Genomic DNA, 21,711 nt, shown 5'->3' with positions numbered 1-21,711 from the left:
GCTCAGTAAATACTGATAACGTCATGAATCAATCGGAAACAAAATCCTTCAATAAGTGGTGTCCAAATCAACGTCTGAGTGGCAGCTCTCACTAGAATTCTTTACGCAGATCTTGAGGGCTGGTTGCATACGGCGGAAGTAATTTTGAAGTCGGAAATACGCGGTGAACCATCTGCACCATCTATAAGACACCTGCAAAACATCATCAAACTTTTGGCTATGTCTTTGGCTACTTTTGGGTCACAAAAAATTTGGGTCTGGCTATCTTTGGGCTACATTTTGAGATCATTTGGCTATGTTTTGTTGGGTCCATCTGGCAACCCTAGCCAGCGCTTGCGACTTCACCCATAGAATAAACAACCCTTCACCTCTGAAAGAGTGCCGCGCAGGCTGCAGTCCGCGCACATCCTAAGTACTTTTGTTGTGCGAATGTAAACGCTAGGGCAATCGTAAAATAAAAGGTCTTTGTTTCTAGCTAAAATATTATATTTGGCTGAGTGTTGATATTAAGCACTCTCAAAAAATGTACAACGGCATTAAGGTTTCCTCCCAAACCCTGTGAAACAAAGCTGCACATTTAACATGATCTGACCCGAAATTCCTCCGCTATACTGCCTGGCCATTACAACTTTGTCAATGTGTACATGACACCATTCCATGTTGTTTTGTGGTGTATATATAGGAGCATTTGTTTTGTGGCGCCAACGAGGATTTGCGAATTCTCGGTTTCCAATTCGATCCAGACGGCCTGTCTTCTGAAAACTGGCAGCAAGCTAAAGAGAAGCTTGAAACCAGGATTCAGGAGTTCAGCGTGTTGTCGTGTCCATTGACAGCTAGAGCGAACATTCTTAGGTCTCTTCTTTTTTCTTTTCTCACGTATGTAGCATGTGTGTCCCCTGTTCCAACCCGAACCAAGCTTATCTTGGAGAGGGTTCTCTTTCGGTTTCTCTGGAAAGGGACAACTGGCTGTGTAGCTAGGCAGGTACTTAAGCTGCCCAAGGATAAGGGAGGACTCGGAATCCCCGACTTGGGCATCGTAGCTGCTGCACTGCACGTCAGGTGGACCCAGGTTGCCCTTAGCTCAGATATGCTCCTGACTCGAAGCTTTACTTCCTTCTTCCTTAGCACTAGACTCCGTTTGTTTTCCCAGAGCACATTTTCTCACTGTGTGCCTCGCTCAGGAACCCCGTCCCCATTCTATGCGATGGCTGCCAATTCGTTGGCACGCCTTCGCAAGGTCCACTCCGACATCGATGTAATTTCTACTCCGCTCCAAGAATTAGTTGACATCCTTACCCCCGGTCTTCCCCCGCATTGTCAAAGGTATGACCTGTCTTTTCACAGACCAAGTTGGAAGCTCATTACGGCAAGCTTCCTTGACGCCAGGCGAGCTACATTCATGTACCGCCTGGCGCGAGGCTGTTTGCCGATTAGCTTCCGACCCTTCACAGCCATCCCGGCTCGTGGAGTGTGCCCCTTTTGTCGCGGTCGAGAAGATACAGTTCACATCTTTTCGCAGTGTTTACTTTCTGCTGCTCTCCTCCAACGGATAGCTAGTTTGTTTAGTCTCCCAGGCGTTCCATTTCAGACAGTCCGTTTCTTGCACCCTTTGCCCAGCCATGCGATCAACCAGTTCGTGCTTCTTCTTGTCGAGTGCTCATACCAAGTTTGGTTAGCACGCTGTGATGCGGTTTTCGGGGGAGCGGCGCCGGGTCTTCACGAAGTGCTTGGAAAAGCACGGAAGGAAGTCTGGTTTCATCTCACCCGGGAGCGGCATCACCTAGGCGAGAAGAAGTTTCTCGAAGTGTGGGCTCGCCCAGCTGTGATTTTTGAAGAGTCAGGTGGAAAGCTTTCCATTAAGTTACGATGCATGCTTCTAAGGTCACTCGACTGGACAGCATGCGCCAGTCGATCCACGTATTTCCGTTCGCCCCAGTGGAACACAGAGTTGGAACCGGTGCTGGCGCAACAGAGTGCGCTGCGCCGCGGACGGCTTCTGTTGTCTCCATGGTTGTTTGCCTTGACACCTTTTCCGTCGAGGCAATCCAGGGATCTGATGGGCTTGTGTCCCTGACGACCGACATGGCTGTTTTTGTGAAGCGTGAAATAGCACGGTGTGCGCCGCTCCACAGCGGCCCCCTTGTCCGGGAAGGACCGTTGGCCCGAATCAAAGCCCCCCACCCAGTGAGCCCGGGTAGGGGGGGGTGCCGGGGTCAATGTACCGAATGATGCTGGGTTGTTGAGTACATGAACGCTCTGGGGCGCGGTACCTACGGGTGCCAAGTCCTCTTCCCATCTGACAACGGCACGAGGATCAGCGGCAATGCAGGGGCAGCCAAATAGAGCAATGTATCCGCTACTTCGCCGTTTGCGTAAGCTTATGTACGAACAAGCGTGCGCAGACTGGATCATTCTGAATGAAGACGAGTTTCTGCGCAAATGGTCGACAAGATTCATAAAGCCCCGTAATGGGTGCATCACTGCGCAGTTGTTACCATACTAGCCCATTAATGTCTAGCTGGCAGGGCCAGTGCACCTGCCAGATCCATATGCCACCTTAGTGTGTTCTTTTTATTTTCATAATGTGCCATTTTGATTGTATGTGCCAGTGCCGCTAGCGTGTTTTCGTGTACATGAATCCAAGTGCACATGTACGTACTTCATGAATGTCTGTTTGAAATAAACTTCTCTTTAGCTGTAGGACTCTGTCAGGATCTCGATTAGGTGGAGTGCAGGACTTCTGAACTGCGATTACAAGCTCATAGCAAAGTGTCTGTGTATGCGACTCACTCCAGTTCTCAACACTGTTTTGGGTCCATACTAGGCATGCTGCGTTCAGGGGCGTTCCACTCAGCTTCACGGTTTAGCGGTTAGAGACCTCCTGTGGGCAAATACCAGGAAACTTCCGGTATTTTCTGCTCCTTTGATCAGGAGAAGGCTTTCGATATCATTAACCATAGGTACATTTTTCGGGTTTTGAAGGAGGCCGGCTTTAGCGTGGGTTTTCGGCGTATGGTCCAAGCTTTGTACTCTCGACCGACTTCTGCTGTTCTCATACAGGATCGCGTCTCGGAGGCTTTCGTTGTGGGTCGTGGTGTACGGCAGGGAGATCCTCTCTCACGTGCTCTCTACGTACTCGCAATTGAACCCCTTCTACAGAGGCTATCCTGTGACAGTAGAATTGGCAAGTTCCTACTTCCACCAGGTTCCCCTCCAGTTGCACTCTTCGCCTATGCAGACGACTTGTCTATTGTCGTCCCGGATGAGGCATCAGCATGCACCGTCCTGGACGTCATGGACAGTTACTGCAGGGCACACTCCACAGCCATCCCGGCTCGTGGAGTGTGCCCTTTTTGTGGTGGTCGAGAGGATACGGTTCAGATCTTTTCGCAGTGTTTACTTTCTGCCGCTCTCCTCCAACGGATAGCTAGTCTGTTTAGTCTCCCGGGCGTTCCGTTTCAGACCGTTCGTTTCCTGCACCCTTTGCCTAAGCAGGCGATCAACCAGTTCGTGCTTATTCTTGTCGAGTGCTCATACCAAGTTTGGTTAGCACGCTGTGATGCGGTTTTCGGGGGAGGGGCGCCGGGTCTTCACGAAGTGCTTGGAAAAGCGCGGAAGGAAGTCTGGTTCCAATTTACCCGGGAGCGGCATCACCTAGGCGAGAAGAAGTTCCTCGAAGTGTTGGCTCGCCCTGCTGTGATTTTCGACGAGTCAGGTGGAAAGCTTTCCATTAAGTTATGATGCATGCTTCTAAGGTCACTCGACTGGACAGCATGCGCCAGTCGATCCACGTGTTTCCGTTCGTCTCAGTGGAACACAGAGTTGGAACCGGTGCTGGCGCAACAGAGTGCGCTTCTGTTGCGCCATGGAGACAACGGCCATGGAACAACCATGGAGACAACGGCTTCTGTTGTCTTCATGGTTGTTTGCCTTGACACCTTTTCCGTCGAGGTAATCCAGGGGTCTTAATGGGCTCGTGTCCCTGACGACCGACATAGCTGTTTGTGTGAAGCGCGAAATAGCACGGTTAGTGCCGCTCCACAGTGGCCCCCTTGTCCGGGAAGGACTGTTGGCCAAAACCAAAGCCTCCCACCCAGTCAGCCTGGGTAGGGGGGGGGGGGGGTGCCGGGTTCAATGTACCGAATGATGCTGGGTTGATGAGTACATGTAAGCTAGCTCTGGGGCGCGGTACCTACGGGTGCTAAGTCCCCTTCCCATCTGACAACGGCACGGTAGACCTGTAACAGCACTTATTGACACAGGAGCACACATATCGGTTATGAACTTGAACCTCCGTACGCGCCTAAAGGAAGCTTTCCTAACTCCTGCCCCGCTCGTCGTCGTCCACCTAGCCGACGGTGGAACTCCAGCTGTCACTGGAACGTGTGCCGCCCGTGTCACTGTAGCCGGACACCATACGTCTGTTTTGTTTTATGTCTTGGGGCAGTGCCCACACGACATCATCTTAGGCCTTGATTTTTTGTCGGCACATTCGGCCATTATTGACTGCACTGCGGGTGTTGTCAACTATAGCCCTACCGTATGCCGTTGACCCTCCTGATCCTACGCCCAGTCGATTATGTTCAACACCGATTACGTTCGCCTACCTCGCCGAGCCGTGACCTATATTGCCGTTTCACCCGATCCACCTGTCGCCGACGGCGATTACGTCGTGTCGCCCAAAGCCACCGTCCTCCTGTCGCAGAGCGTCGCATTTCTGTACATTTAAGCTGTACATTTAACAGGATCTTTACAGCGAAATTGGGCATTTAGTGTGCTATACTGAAAAGTATGTTGCCGGATTAGACATTGCTTGTGACCACTTTGCCAATAGCATTAATATGCAGTAAAATACCGCAGAAGGAGAGCAAATATCAGATAACATTATCGAATCACGGGTGAAGCAAAATTCTGACGCTGGTTATCACATTTTTACAAGTAAGCCTTAATGTGAACATTTTAGATTTCAAATTGTGTGCTCAGGGTGGTAAAATATATGGTTATTGCTTGTCACAAACTATAACAAACTTTTCAAATACTGCCAGTTTTTTGTTTTCAAGGTTTTTCCCCCCCTTTTTTTTCTGATTGGTTTCTATAGTAATAGCCACGTGCGTTCATCCAGAGCCTACCGAACTATAGTTGTGACCCCGACTACCGCTCACGTGGGTAGGGCAGGGTTGTAGCGCTAGACTACGGCAGCTAGGCGCTAACGCGCATTTCGCGCATTTTCTCCATGGAATGTGGGCATAGAGGAAAGCAAAAGATTGGGCATAAACTATATAGGGGTGTGCGAATATTCGAAACTTTCGAATAACGAATCGAATAGTCACTATTTGTAAATGGATGGATGGACGTAAAACTTTAATGAAAGTCCTGAGGTACGCGACTCAGCGCGCAGCGGGCTGCTCCCACGTTGGGACAGTCAGGCCATGCCCGACCGCCGCATTGTGGGCCCTCTGGACAGCCCATAGTTGCGCCCCGGCATCGGGGCTCTTGATAGTGGAGAACCGCTTGTACTCATTGATTTGTTCCGTGCCTCGCAACGAGGGGCAACGCCAGAGCATATGGTCTATAGGCTGGCGAAGTCATTGCAGTGCCTGCAAGAACTACTGGTATAAGTTTCGGGATAAACCTTGTGTAATAAAGCCGGGCTGGGATACGAGCCTGTTTGCAATAATCCGAGGGTCAATGCCTGCGCTTTATTTAACTTCTTGTGAGGAAGGGGAAAGTCTCTCCTGCCGAGATAAAAGTGCTGCCTAATTTCGTTATATGTTGTCGGTTGATCTCTGTTCTCCACCACTGCGTGCCGGCCGGGGAGTTCCCCATGGTCGCGGCAAGCGAGACCTCGCGCCTTGGAGTGGGCCAGCTCGTTGAGGTTTGTGGGGCCTCCCAGATGGATCCCATGTGAGCGGGGAACCACGTGAGAGTGTGGGCATGGCGATGCTTTTGCCGTCGAGGATGCGACAGGCTTCCTATACACACGGCGCCAATGCTGAAGGCGCGGGTGGCTGCCCTGGAGTCGCTGAAGATGTTGGCATGTTTCTCGTCCAGGAGGGCCAAGGCAATGTTCACTTGTCTCGGCCGCACATGACGACGTGCTTCGTACCGAAGCTGCGTTAACGGTCGAACCCCTGTGGTTGATGGACACTACTGTGAAATTTTTGCTGTTGCCATATTGGGCCGCGTCAACGAAGCAGCTGCCGCCAGGGAGTTCTGTCGCCCGGCGTAGGAACGCCACGGACCTGGCCTTCCTTCTTTCCACGTTGCGCTGGGGATGCATATTGCGCGGGGCGGGGTATATGATGATGTGGTCTTTCTGCTCTTTCGGAAGGCCCTGGTAGGAGTCTTCGACCTTAGCCGGGGGGACGCCCATCTCCGTTAGGAGTCGTCTGCCCGCCGTGATGCCGGAGAGGCTGAGAATCTATGCCCTTTCTTGTGCTTCTGCAATTTATTCCAGTATATTATGAATAGCCAACTGCAGAAGTCGGTAGGTGCGTGTGTAGTTTGGTAGTCCGAGCACGCTCTTGATCCCCCTCCTTATGATGGCATTTAGCTTGTCTCGCTCAGCCCTCCCTCTTCCAGACGTGCATGGCCGCTACGTACGTGAAATGGCATAACAAGAAAGCGTGCATGGACTAGCCTTATCAGATTCTCTTCACTCAGACCTCTCCTTCTATTAGCTACCCGCTTGATTAGACCGATGACCCTATCCGCCTTCTTTGCTAGTTTGTGAATGGTGATGATATATTTGTGCCCGCCCCTTCGAGTGTCATTCCCAAGATTCGAATGGACGCGACTTTGGGAATCGGATCTCCGCACTTGTAGAGATTAATGTCGATTTCGGTGGGGGGGTTCCAGTTCTGTGGCTTGAGGCCCTTTCTAGTTGGGCTGTAGAGAAGGAGTTCCGATTTCTTTGGGGAGCACCGGAGTCCCGTGTCCGTTAGGAAGCGCTCTGTAGTGTCGACAGCTTCCTGGAGAGCGGCTTCGACTTGTCCGTCACTGCCTCCCGCGCATCAGACAGATGTCGTCCACGTAGATCGTGTGACCGATGCCCTGGATCTTGCCTAGGTATGTCGAGAAGTCGACCATTGCGATGTTGAAGAGGAGCAGTGAGATGACTGACCCCTGGGGGTGCCTCTTCCGCTCAGCTCCATTTTCTCTGATTCCAAATCTCCAGCCTCGAGGATGGCGCATCGTCTGCTCAAGAAAGACCTGAAGAAAGCATGGAAGGACGAGCTCAGGTCGAGTTTGGATGGCGTCGAGAACGAACTCGTGACGGATGTTGTCAAAGGCCTTCTCCAGGTCCAAACCAAGGATGGCTCTCGTGTCCCGATTGCAGCGTTCCAGGATTTGGATCTTGATAAGCTTCATGGCGTCCTGGGTGGAGAGGCCTGGCCTGAAACCTATCATGTTGTGAGGGAAAAGGTCGTTGGTCTCGATATACTCAGCAATTCTGTTATGGATGGCGTGTTCAGCCACCTTAATTCCCTACACATGACGTCAGTGAGATGGGGCGGAGGTTGTCCAAGCTCCGCGGTTTACCGGGCTTTGGGATGAGTATGACCTTCGCACCTTCTATTGTTCCGGTACAGTTCCCTCCTCCCAAATGCGATTTATCTCATCTGTGAGAAACTTGACCGATTCATCCTCTAGGTTTCTGAGAGCCTTGTTGTTAATGGGATCCGGGCCAGGTGCCGACCTACCATTGAGGTCGTGTAGGGCACGGCAGATTTCACTGACTTGGAAAGGCTCGTCCAGCGCGGAGTTCTGCTTCCCTTTGTATACTGGGTATGCCGCCTCATCGGCCACAGTTTTGAGCGGCAGGTACTTCTTAGCTAGCATCTCCGGCACTTCTTCTTCCAAAGACGACTTCTTGGCTTTGTGGAGCGCTTTAGCGAGGACACTTATCTGGTTTGATTTGGTGCCGGAGTCGTCGAGCAAGTGTTTGAGAAGATTCCACTTCCCTCCCGTTCGCGTCTGCCCGTCGATTGAATTGCAAATTTCGTCCCATTGCTGCCTAGACAGGGCTTGGCAGGGCTCGTCGATCTGTTTGTTGATCTCGGCTATCTTTTTCCTGAGCTTGCGATTCAAGCGTTGGCTTTTCCACCTCTCAAGGATTGATTGCTTGGCCTCGAGTAGGTGTGCTAACCTGCTATCCATTTTGTCTGTCTGCACATCCGTCTCTATGGTTTTGGTGGTGGAGCAGACATCTTGCAGAATTAGTTTGGACCACTGGACGAGGCTCTCGGGCTTTTCTCCACGGGCGGCGCGGGCCTTGCGAATCTCACGGAAATTGTCCCAGTCAGGGACCGAGAAGGCCTTCTTTCTTTTCTGCTCCACTTGTAGGCTGGTGGCCGTGATGTAATGATCGCTACTGAGGTCTATGAGCAGATTCGACCACACGGCTGAGCCAGTGTTTTTAACAAAGGCGAGATCCGGGACAAAGTACCTGGTAGAGGAGGTGTCGGGTCTGGTGGGAAAGGCTGGGTCCGTCATTAGAGAAAGTCCCGCACCTCCCGCCTCCTGCCACAGGCTTCTACCATTGACCGTGTCGTGCGGGTAGTTCCAAGCATGAAATGGGGCGTTGAAATCGCCGGCCACAACCAGTGGAGAGTTTCGGGCTAGTTTCGTTGCCCTAGTGATGATGGTTTTGAAACGTTGTCTGTGATTTCTTGGGCTGCTGTATACGTTAAGTATAAAAATGCTGGAGTTGTTGGATTGACTTGGGATGACTTCGACTAGGGAGGTCTCCGTCTTGCTAGGCTGGACCTCTAGATCGTATGCGACGAAAGTGAACTTGCTGCTGACTATTGTTCAGTTTCCTATGCCGTCTCCGCGGAGAGCAAGAGCTTTGTATCCCTGGAGTGAAACCTGATCAGTCATCGTTTCTTGCAATAATATAACATGTGGCTTTTCTTTGTGAGCGCGAACAAACTGCTGCAGGGTGCATCTTTTATGGTGGAGTCCCCTGCAGTTCCACTGCCAAATCCTAAATTGAGTGTGTGGCCCCATCCTTGCTATATAGAGCGCCTTCCGGCGTTGCTACTAGGGTCTCGAGGGAGGGAGGTCCGGGGACGTGCAGTGGTGGCGGCGTAGGTACCGACGCGCCATCCGGGAAGAAAACGGGACGTACGCGGGTCGACGACCTGATGTCCATTTCCTGCACCTTGGACTCTAAGCATTGAATTTTGACGTTTTGCGCGTTTATTTTCTGATCAACTACCAAGAGTCGCTGGTCCACTGCAGAGAGTCGTTCGTTAATCTTCTGGATCTCGAAGCAGATGGAATTCAACATTTCTCTGATTTCGGACTTGGCTTTAGCCTGTACATTTTCGGGCATGCTGGGAACGGCCTTTCTTTTGGCTGGGTTTCCCGGGTGACTCGCCTCCACGACCATGGGAACGTCTGCGGGTAGGGTAGAAGGGGTCCCCGAGGGGGTTGAACTATAGGGACTGGAACGGGGTGAGGTTGATTAGCCATGGGAACTTCTGCGGGTTGGGGAGAGGGAGTCCCCGAGGGGGTTGAACTAGGGACTGGAACGGGGTGAGGTTGATTAGCCATGGGAACTTCTGCGGGTTGGGGAGAGGGGGTCCCCGAGGGGGTTGAACTAGGGACTGGAACGGGGTGAGGTTGATTAGCCATGGGAACTTCTGTGGGTTGGGGAGAGGGAGTCCCCGAGGGGGTTGAACTAGGGACTGGAACGGGGTGAGGTTGATTAGCCATGGGAACTTCTGCGGGTTGGGGAGAGGGAGTCCCCGAGGGGGTTGAACTAGGGACTGGAACGGGGTGAGGTTGATTAGCCATGGGAACTTCTGCGGGTTGGGGAGAGGGGGTCCCCGAGGGGGTTGAACTAGGGACAGGAACTAGGGGACTGGAACTTCTGCGGTCATCGAGTGTGATCTATTCATGTTTGCTTGAGCGCGCTCACACCATGCTTATTAATTTAGTTAGTAAGAGAATGTGTCCAAGTTTATGCAGCCCATAAAACTAATATCCTTACTCCGTATACTCTACTATAGTAAATTTGCTATCGCAATTGATGCTTCACCTTTCGGGCGAAGCGACGACTTTTTTAGGAGCAAACTACCGGTTTGCTCCTAATGCTTTCTTGCGCTTTTGATAAACACTTCATAACGTATTATGTAATGACAGAAACTCGCTAACTTTAAGGATACTAGGATGTGAACATCGTTTTATAGTAATTGTGATAACGGCTGTTGAAGAAGGCCGCTGCCGCCGCCTTCTCCGCCAACGATGTCCGGTGACCGTAACCGCTATCTCCGGAAATGCGAAATAAAAAGTGCCCGGTTCCCGCCGGGATCGAACCCGCGCCCGCTGCGCGGGTGTCATATAGGCTCCGTACAGTCGAGTTTGCGGCTGCTCTGGCGCCATCTGGCGCAGCGACGCAACAGTGTTGGGAAGTGGGCGCCGCAGCTCGGCCGGCTCGATGAGTATTCTTTCCCGCGCGCTAGGTTTCATCTCGGCCGCGGTTGAAGCCGTTTTGCTTTGTTCACCAGCCTACTTATTTTTTTTATACGTCTTGCGACGGTGCAATGGCATGCGCTTCATCGGCAAGCGTCGGAGGTGAAAAAAAAAAAAAAGGCAAGTGGAACCGACTCTAGGGACTGCTAGGGACTGCTCTCCCTCCGCGAAGGCGCCGCGGGAGAGATTTCGCGTCTTGCTTGCACGCCTATTGTCCTCACACGTGGTAGTATAAATGTGTCGAGGTCCTTATCGTGTTGCATGTGGCGCTATCCTGCGCAACTGTTGCGTGCCGCGGTGTGTTACTAACGCAAGAAAAGAACCATTAATCCGGTACCCTGAGCTTCCGAGCGACGTAGAACGCCGTAAAGCATGGCTGAAAAACATTTCGCGACAGGGACAAGTGGCAAAGGAAGCATTTGGGAGCCGGGACACGTTTTTAATTGTGTGTTCGCTTTACTTCACCGACGGCCACACCGAGGAACTGTGTAAGGTGTTTCTAAGCAAATTGTTACAGCCGCTACTGGCGAATTGGACCGGGGACCTGAATGCAACCATGGAGTGGTTAAAACTCGCCTACAAGCCTCCGTCACGGAAGGTAGTACAATTTTAAAGCTGTTGGACGAGGCACTTTTCCGGGGCTTCACATCGTGTAAATAAAGAAAATAACAATTGGCACACTCTCCCTCGATCTTTTTTTCTTTTCACCATTGCAATTGCTCTATTCACGCTGACATAGGCGGAAAGTTTTAATTTTTCCGGGGGGGGGGGGGGGGGGGCTGGGGCCTCACCAGCCTTCCGAACCCCCCCATATATATATATATATATATATATATATATATATATATATATATATGTATTGTGAAGATGAAGTGAACTTGGCCTCGGGCGCTCGCAAAGCGGGCGCGCGGAGGGAAAAGAAGACGACGAGGCAGAATATAGAACAGCCGGCCCAGGAACGGGTGCTGTCTCTGTGTCTCATTCATTACAATAATCTCTGCCCACGACACCACCGACAACTACGCCAGCAAGGGATGCCGTTCACGCTCCCCTGACCATGCTTCCGGCTACAGTGAGTACCGCGACTGCCACCAGCCTTGGCTCAACGGATGCCGTGCACGCTCCCTTGGCCACTGGTCTGGCTGGCCCGAGTACTGCGGCCGCTGCCGCCACCTCAGGGTGCGTGGATTCCGCCCCTGGCTCAAAGGGTGGCTCAGCCGGCACCTTGTCCGACGCCATGCGAGCCATCTCGCTGCTGTCACAGCAGCTGGACTACTTAGTTTCAACCACTTCCGGTTTCCCTCTAGCAGCCTTTCCATCACCTGCTGCATCGGAACTACCAGAATTCCACGGATTTCCGAGTGACCCTATTCTGTGGGTGCAAACGGCCAACGCGCTCGGGGCACACCATGCCTGGCCCGACAACACGACATGGGTGGTTGCCGCGTGGCGACTTCGAGGTGCTGCCAAGGCGTGGGAAAACTACGACGGCGTCAAGCAGCGGTCCTGGCCTGAATGGAGTGCCGCTCTGATCGCTGCTTTCGCCCCGCTCACGTGTGCGTGCGACGAGCCTGTCCAGCGCTGGTCTGCGGCCGGAGCTCCTGAGGAGCACCACCTTGACGCGGCAGTAGTTCCCAGCAACGCCTGAACAGAGAGGTCCGCAGGCTGCTCCACCGTAGACACCGGATCCACCCCATACGGTGGGAAGCGCATGGCGACCACCGCTCCTGCGTCGGCTTGGGCGGCGCATCACAAACCTACACCACCGGCTCCACCACAAGCTCTGAACACGCAGCAAGTCACCGCTGCTACTTTCACGTGGCAGTCTACTCCAGCTGAGCTGCTGCGACGAAAACCCTGCGGAGCTAGGAATCCGCAGCATCTCGCCGCTGTAGCTGCACCCGGACAAGTTTTAGCAGGTCGCCTCGCCATCTACCCCGCTGTAGACCCAGAATTCGAGCCATCTTTACCACCACGGGTCTCGGACTCTGCGTCGACTTCCGACAACAGGCCATCACTTCCAGAGACCGAGACCACTGTCGGTCCACTGCAGTCAGTGAAACGGCTCTCGAACACTTCAACGCCGGGGCGCATGGAGGCGCCGGTGCGACCACTCCAGGCACCCGACCTGTCCGCGGATGGTAGCAGGGACGTGATTCCTGACTCGTCAGAGCCACATTGCGGCATGTCCCCGCAGTCATTGGCCGAGTTCGCGGTCATTCACAGCACACGGAGGGAGGCCTGGCTGAACGTCATCCTCATCAAAGACCTGCCCGCAAGCGCAAGACGCGCAAGACGCTGAAAGAGACGCGCAAAAGGCCAGTCGCGCAACGCTCGCGGTTTTTCGTCTAGCGCGGCTGATCCAAGCGCAACGACGAAACGTCGTCACTCAGCGGAAACATCGTCCAGAACCTGCTGCCGTACGTCCAGAACCTGCTGCTACAACCAGTCGAAAACCAGAGATCTACCTGTTCTCGCGGCTTTCCTCTTCTCTTAATTTTTCCTATTTTTTAAAGCACTGGAAATGCATGAGTTGTTGATTTTCCAACTAGCGCACGGAAACATCGTCCAGAAACAGACAGACGTACGGAAACATCGTCCAGAAACATTCATCGTCCAGAACCTGCTGCCGTACGTGCACATCTGCAACTGGCTAATCGTCGGCGAGACCTGCGACCATGCAGCGCGCTGCAGTCAGTGCCGCCCGCCAGAGAAGCTGGTTGCGCGCTGGACGGCTCACTCAACGACGACCTCACTACCTGGACAAGTTGCCTGGTTGCAAGCGCGCCGGAAACTCGCAGCGTGGCCGAGTGTGAAGATGAAGTGAACTTGGCCTCGGGCGCTCGCAAAGCGGGCGCGGAGGGAAAAGAAGACGACGAGGCAGAATATAGAACAGCCGGCCCAGGAACGGGTGCTGTCTCTGTGTCTCATTCATTACAATATATATATACAGGGTGTTTCAGCGAACACTTTCAAAAATTCTTAATGTTTACCTGTGGCAGATAGCCCAATTCTAGTTATTGAGCCGGTCTACTTGAAGCGGCGGACATTACTTCCGCAAAAATTGAAATGCATAATCGACTAATTAATAAAAACTAAGTTTTTAACTAATTACCTCATGGTCCATATTGTAATCTACAAATTGTAGCCGTGGAGTTGGAACGAATTCTCGGGATGACGCCAGTTTCGGGATATTAATTCCCGAACTTTGCAGAGAAATGCATTGCCGTTCCAGTTAATTTTGTGCTTCAATGCATAAAACGACGTTTTGTTAGAAACTAACTGGAACGCCAATGCATTTCTTCGAAAAGTTCAGGAATTAATATCTCGAAAGCGGTGTCATCTCGGGAATTCGTTCCAAGTGGATCCGCCTTGCGAACTCCACGGCTACAATTTGTAGATTACAATATGGGGCATCAGGTAATTAGTTAAAAACTTAATAAGTGATTTATTATTAATTAGTCGATTATGCATTTCGATTTTTTGCGCAAGTAATGTCCGCCGCTTCGAGTAGACCGGCTCATTAACTATAATTGGGCTATCTGCCACAGGTAGACATTAAGAATTTTTGAAAGTGTTCGCTGAAACACCCTGTATATATATATATATATATATATATATATATATATATATATATACAACCTTTAATAACAGTGACACTGGAAACTTGGTGTGACCTCGAAAGATGGTTCAGCGCTTACATGAGTATTTGCAAGACCTCAGAGTAGCAGACAATTTAGTTTTACAGCCCGAGTCCCCTCGCACCGTTAAGAGAGTGGCATCTCTGGGATGAGCCATATGCGACAAGCGGATTCAGTTAAACACGTTAGGGAGATATATGTGTTTTGTGCGTCGCACAAGTACACATTTATGAAAAAAGCAATGTACCGCCTTGTAAAGGTTTTAATACAAAAGATACAATCAATAAATCTTTCCCTGGCGAAAGGTCAGTTATTGAGAAGATAATTAAGACAACAAAATTAAACGATATATATAACAATTTCTGAACACAACTCATGATTTAAACTCATGATTTGATTAGCGTAAGTGTAATGTGATTCCATAACGCAATAGTTTCATTACTTGTCAAAGCATGCCTTATGCCACTGGTTTCGCTTATTTTCTGGAGGCAGAATAAGGGATTATCAGGTGCCCAAATAAATAAACATATTAACAAATAAATAAAGAAGACAGCGATATCTCAAAAGCGCGAAAGGACTAGATAGAAAATATAGGAACAGCGTGGATTGTGTTATTGAGCGCCAAATGCAGCATATGACGAGTAAAAATTAATAAGGAAAACACACAGATAGACTTGGGAGTTTTACAAATAGCACAACCACGCGCCTTTTCTTACCCAAATGGTGTCACTCTGCTTGCGCTGTTATGGACGCCATTTTCGTTCCTTTGTATCACTTTTTTTGTTGTTTTCAAAGGCAGGTGGTTTGCTTTGACTTGTGGTTCCTTTCTCTCTCCTATTAAAGACAACAGTTCGTTGTCTGATGCGATGATTTCGCTATCATTGCAAAAGTGTTCGTTCGGACACTTGATCTGGAAATGAAGTCGCCCGCAATCTTTTTCAAATTGATTTTGCGGGAGAGTTCTTTGGGGGCGTGCAAAATTGCCAGATGGTTCAAACGGGCTTGTTCAGTTGTCGACCGCAAGTACATTTTCAGTCGCCGAAGGCAAGAAAAGGACCTCTCGGATTTGGTCGACGAGACCGGTATGGCCAACGCAATTTTTTTAGCTTGACAATTTCGAGCAAGAGGTTTCGCAGGTGTTCGCCCATTTATCCTGTTAATGGTTGTGCTCCATCACTTCGCCACGTCCTACGAGAAACGCAAGGGCACAGTACACAAACACACCCGCCGCTCACAGTAGGTACCAGACTTTGGCAAACTCTCCTCGTCGTAACTTCATTTAGGAGCAATACAAAACACCATGGAACAAACACGCACGATGTTTGCTTGCAGCGGTATGTCGCCGCGGGATCCTGTTTCCAGACGAAGCGCAGCGCAGCGTCACCGATGTTCGCTGCAGTCTTTCTTCGCCGGCTCACGGCTCAGAACAAACGCACGCGGTACAAATTGTGCATCCAGTGGCGCACCGACGGGGGGGTTCGGGGGTTGTAACCCCCTCCCCCCCCCCAGTGAGGCCGACTTCACCCCCCCCCCTTTTTTTTTTGTTTAACCCCTTTTCTTTCCTTGCGCATTTGAGTACTGCAACTAAGATGTAAGGCGCGCAATCGTCTGCACACTCGCAAAAAGCGCATTTTTTGACAATTTCCCGTGAAGAAATTCAAATTAGTGCTGTTTAGATGGTATTGGCAAACTGTCAACCCCCCCCCCCCCCCCCCCTGGCAAAGATCCTGGGTGCGCTACTGTGTGCATCGTAAGCTCACAATAATATTTCCGGCATGACAGACAACCACAAACAATTCGAATTCACTCTGACGAAGGGAGACGCACACAGTTGACGCGACTCGGCACAGTTCGAAGCGAGGGCGGCCATATTAGGCATATTCTCCCTCGGCGGGGTCACCGGCCGTCCGGCTCATGACGTCACCTGAAGTGCGCGTCTATTGGTGGAGGCTCGTGTGCATCCGCCTTTGAGGGGCAAATGCCGCTGCCTTCTAAAGTTGTACCCGACTATAGTTCACCTACAGTTCCGCGCAAGACGGGGTCTGCGGCGACGATGGCTACGAGATGGCGCCAGAGTAGCGAGCGTCGTCTGCTCACCGGCGGCATGCGGCGAGCGCGTCCAACGATACCATATATGGAAACAAAGCGCTGCATGAGCGAAGGTCTGTCAGCGGCTGCTACTGTGAATCGCGCCCGCGCGTCACCCACGCGCTGCCTCTCGCGATCTCCTAATTAGCGAGCCAGTCTCGCCACACTTCGCTCCGTTTGCAACGTGCCGCACGAGACCGATTGTCCGCGCCAGCCAATATATCGCGAACTGTAAGCACGTATACAGCTGCGCTTGAATTTCGCATTAGGGAGCATCGTAATCGTCGGTGAATCTTTTTTTTCCCCTTAGAATACAGACAACTACCTGCCCCAAGTGCGACACTGAACGACGTAGACTCCGAAATGTGATCTTTCTGCGAAATGTGAGCAAGAATAACAGTGCAGCGGTAAGCGCAAAACCTTTTTTTTTTTCGAACATTTTAAGCGAAATATGCATGTGCGTCTCTTTACAGTTTCTTTATGACACATTCTTCGAATATGCAAGTTGTGTGCACGGTGAGTAGGCTATGTAGTGCGAATAACGCATGCAATATGGCAGTGCGTGTTCGACTATTGGCCTATGGACTAGCGGTGTGGCACAACACAGCCCCAACATTCTGAGCAGCTAAGCTCACAGAACTCAAGTACAAAATATATATCGTACCATATGGACACTTCAACCAGATTTCTGCCGTCGGCGTCGCCGTCGCCGTGAGGTTCCGTATAAAGTCCAAGGGTGATAAAATTGTCGATGCGCGCCGTATGCGCGAGTGAAAGCGCGCGAGGGACGCGCGCTATCATGGAGAGCGAACACAGGGCGGAAAGCAAACGCGACCGTCGCGCGAAAGGCCGTGGGGGTATGGGAGGGATGGAGGCGGGGCGACGCTGTGCTGCGGCACCAAATGTTTATCTTGCAACAGGCCGCAAGGGGAACTGGTCACTGAATCTCCTACTCGAAAGCAGGAAGGCAGCGTAGGAGGGAGGGGGTGGGCGGCAGCTTCTACTCTGCCAACAACTGCGTTTGTACTTTGCCCCGCTGTGGTGGCGGTCGCCCGCACCGTCTCTTAAAAGCGATCTCCACACGGCTTTGACCTTTGTATGCGCCGTGGATTCGCCGCTCAGTTTCCGTTGAAGCGATAGACCACACGCACCTTCGCCCGCTGCGGCGGCTGCGCTTGCTGCCAGCATTTTGACAGTCATTGTCTGCGGTCATTCAGTGTGATCTATTCATGTTTGCTTGTGCGCGCTGACACCACGCGTGTTAATTCAGTTAGTAAGCGAATGTGTCCAAGTTTATGCAGCCGATAAAACTACTATCCCTACTCCGAATAGCTCTCTGCTAATTTGCTATCGCAATTGATGCTTCGCTTTTCGGGCGAAGCTGCGACATTTTTTTACCTTAATTTCAGGGGAAAAAATTTAAATCGTGGCCACATTAGTTTCGTTAAATTTCACAGTATACATGGGTCGATCATGTCGCATTTCGGAGGCGTGGCACTTTGGCAGGATAAACAGAGGCTCACCAAATTGCGACACACATATGGAGCGGCTTTGCTCCGACAGTAATACGTGGACGACATGCACACTGTACAACAATGCCCGGCTCACCTCATTGGTGTTATTCTATCTGGTAAAAATATCGCAATACCAGCAGCGTACGCAAACAAGCGTAGCAGTAAGTATTGCTGCGAGTTTTTCTAGCGCTATGTTATACCGGGGAATGTTGCTGGCGGCCAAAGGCGGGAATGTCGAATGCTACGTTAGACGCCTTCCAGCTCGGTAGCGGGCAGTTGCAATCTAGGAAAACGCGTTTTTCTTTAAATTAGGCATTCTCTTGGCATGAAATAAGTACTACCAGGTTTCTGTAATGGTGGTTCTTGCAGCAGTCCGTGCGAACCTTATGTTTCCCTTTAGTGCCCCTAAACGGGACCGGCGCGACTGAGAAAAAAATATGGGGCCAACTTTACCCCCCCTTGCGCACGCCTATGGCGATCCCCCTTGTTCTACGGCGGCGCCTCCGCCGCCACCCGGGCCGCCGTCCACGACATAACACCAACAGTCTTCGAAGGAATTGTGCAGACTTTCGTAAACTATTTGTACAATACAACTTTCCGATACCTTGCATTCAAGAGGCGAGAATCAGTGACGATTTTCGCCTCTCGATTTATGTAATATACGTATACAAGTCGTGTTGTCAAGGTGATGTAGCAGTCTGCTCCTGTGCGTCAGAAAGGACTTAACATCTTGTCAAACTCAGTCAAGTGATTCAGACTTTCCGGAATTCATCGCATGTAAAGTATCCTTTGGTAAGGTGTGCATAACAGTGATTAATCTATATCTACAACCTTCAGGCTGTATCTCAGTGGAAGCGCTAGTGGATATCTTCAAAATCGCTCGTTCTAATCTATTTATATGTGGAGACTTCAATGCACACGACATTATCTGGGGCAGCGATCACTGTGATGCACGTGGTAACGCTATTGAGTGCGCCAGAGATAAATGCAACTGTCTGTCTGTCTGTCTGTCTGTCTGTCTGTCTGTCTGTCTGTCTGTCTGTCTGTCTGTCTGTCTGTCTGTCTGTCTGTCTGTCTGTCTGTCTGTCTGTCTGTCTGTCTGTCTGTCTGTCTGTCTGTCTGTCTGTCTGTCTGTCTGTCTGTCTGTCTGTCTGTCTGTCTGTCTGTCTGTCTGTCTGTCTGTCTGTCTGTCTGTCTGTCTGTCTGTCTGTCTGTCTGTCTGTCTGTATGTCTGTCTGTCTGTCTGTCTGTCTGTCTGTCTGTCTGTCTGTCTGTCTGTCTGTCTGTCTGTCTGTCTGTCTGTCTGTCTGTCTGTCTGTCTGTCTGTCTGTCTGTCTGTCTGTCTGTCTGTCTGTCTGTCTGTTGTCTGTCTGTCTGTCTGTCTGTCTGTCTGTCTGTCTGTCTGTCTGTCTGTCTGTCTGTCTGTCTGTCTGTCTGTCTGTCGTCTGTCTGTCTGTCTGTCTGTCTGTCTGTCTGTCTGTCTGTCTGTCTGTCTGTTGTCTGTCTGTCTGTCTGTCTGTCTGTCTGTCTGTCTGTCTGTCTGTCTGTCTGTCTGTCTGTCTGTCTGTCTGTCTGTCTGTCTGTCTGTCTGTCTGTCTGTCTGTCTGTCTGTCTGTCTGTCTGTCTGTCTGTCTGTCTGTTGTCTGTCTGTCTGTCTGTCTGTCTGTCTGTCTGTCTGTCTGTCTGTCTGTCTGTCTGTCTGTCTGTCTGTCTGTCTGTCTGTGTCTGTCTGTCTGTCTGTCTGTCTGTCTGTCTGTCTGTCTGTCTGTCTGTCTGTCTGTCTGTCTGTCTGTCTGTCTGTCTGTCTGTCTGTCTGTCTGTCTGTCTGTCTGTCTGTCTGTCTGTCTGTCTGTCTGTCTGTCTGTCTGTCTGTCTGTCTGTCTGTCTGTCTGTCTGTCTGTCTGTCTGTCTGTCTGTCTGTCTGTCTGTCTGTCTGTATGTATGTATGTATGTATGTATGTATGTATGTATGTATGTATGTATGTATGTATGTATGTATGTATGTATGTATGTATGTATGTATGTATGTATGTATGTATGTATGTATGTATGTATGTATGTATGTATGTATGTATGTATGTATGTATGTATGTATGTATGTATGTATGTTAAACCCGACCACAATAACTGAGACACTATACTTCCTTTCGTCACGTTTCCTTATAACTGCCGTTCAACGCACAACAAACAGCCCCTTTTCCTCGTGTACGGCCGTGCACTATCTTTTGTTTTGGACACCACCTTTCTCTCTACCCCTTTTGTTCCATCCACATCTCTACCAGAGGAGTTCGCCGCCTGTGTCACCCACTGCCGTGAAATTGCGCGCGCCAACACCGACACCATTCAGGACAAGAGGAAAGTCCGTTGTGATGTGACGCATCGTGTCATTTCGTTCCGTCTAGGCGACGAAGTGCCCCTGTGGACACCTGTTCGAGTACCGGGCCTCCGCGAAAATGTTTTTCACAGGTATCTCTACCCTTACACTGTGCTTGAAAGAACATCCGCTGTAAAATATCGCGTCGCTCTTCTTAGCTGGGCTACTGAGTCGGACTGACTGCCGTTGCCACAGCACCGAAATCGTTCACGTCTCTCGTCTGATGCCGTATCTTCGGCATTCGCACCGTTTCTGACTTGCTGCCTTGCCGACCGCTTTCGTGAGGGGGGAAGTCAGTGTGAGCGCTGTGTAGTTCATCATCGTCTTCATCTGTATATACCCATCCTCACAATCATCCTCATCAATTGTCGGGTTGGTGCTCGCTGGCTGGCTCGCGCGGCTGCGTTGAAATACAAGGGCTCTGACTTCGTACCGGGCGTCATCTTACAGCATATATATATATATATGCTGTAAGATGACGTTTTTCCGAGCGTGAAAGAAGCCCGCGAATACAGGCAAAGTGCCTCGAGCGGCCAGTCGCGCGGCAATTCTGCGTGTATTCACGGGCTTCTTTCACGCTCGGAAAAAACACATTTATGTAGCACGTATTGAGCAACAGAAAGCTGTATCGGGAGTTTTTCATGTTGCTCTACAACTTTCTCATTGACACTTTGATAATTAGGACAGTACTTCTCGAGTTAGATAATTAATTACAATTACCTAATTAAATTTCAGTAACGAAAAAATTACTGGCGGCAACTCCACTGTACTGCAAACAATACGCACTAGGTTTGATTTTCGTAACGCCGTTCCCCTTTTTTTAAATCGTGCTGCATGATAGCTGGGAAACCCTGTATATATATATATATATATATATATATATATATATATATATATATATATTGTAGTGAAGCGTTGGAACCCTGAAGTGGGTCGTCCGCTCCAGCGCCTCGAAGTGGGTCTCCTCCAGTACCTTCTAGTGGGTCGTTTTCTTCGGCTCTAGAGCGCCGCTCGTGCTGAGAGTCCGTGCTGCGCTTTTTGGACTGTCGCCCTTGCGCTGCTTCAAGTGCCGTCCAATAAACATCCTTATAATATATATATATATATATATATATATATATATATATACTGAGAGAGAGAGAGAGAGAGAGGTTAACTGCACGATGCGACATAAGCCCCCAGATGTCGCCCCCACACATCAGATACACTTCCGGAGCCCCTGCCCGCTGCACTAATGCAAGCAAGACAATCATAGCTGGTTCTTTGGCAGTTGGCCACATTTTGAAAGTCTTCTTTTGAGTCCATGGCCAATATATTCTGCGTGTCAGGCCATAACGGTCTTTGCGGCTTTCTTGACAGGAAGTGAACTGAATATGCGACTGTAATAAGTGTTTGCATTTTTTATCTTATCTTATTCATGCGCATCGAGCGTTCTCTCCTTATCATCATCTTCATTTCTCCCTCTCCTTTTGTTCCCTTTACTCCAACATTGAGTAGCAGGCTAGCGCCTCACAGTTGTTGAAGCCGACATCTCAGCTTTTTTCTTATAATAAATATTTATCACCTTCTTGAATGCAAGAATGGAGGTAGCGCCCGGCAGAATCGATGTCGC

This window comes from Dermacentor silvarum, chromosome 1, assembly GCF_013339745.2.
Source record: "Dermacentor silvarum isolate Dsil-2018 chromosome 1, BIME_Dsil_1.4, whole genome shotgun sequence".
Lineage (NCBI taxonomy): Eukaryota > Metazoa > Arthropoda > Arachnida > Ixodida > Ixodidae > Dermacentor > Dermacentor silvarum.
The sequence above is the reverse complement of the archived record's forward strand: the minus strand, read 5'-3'. Positions refer to the sequence as shown.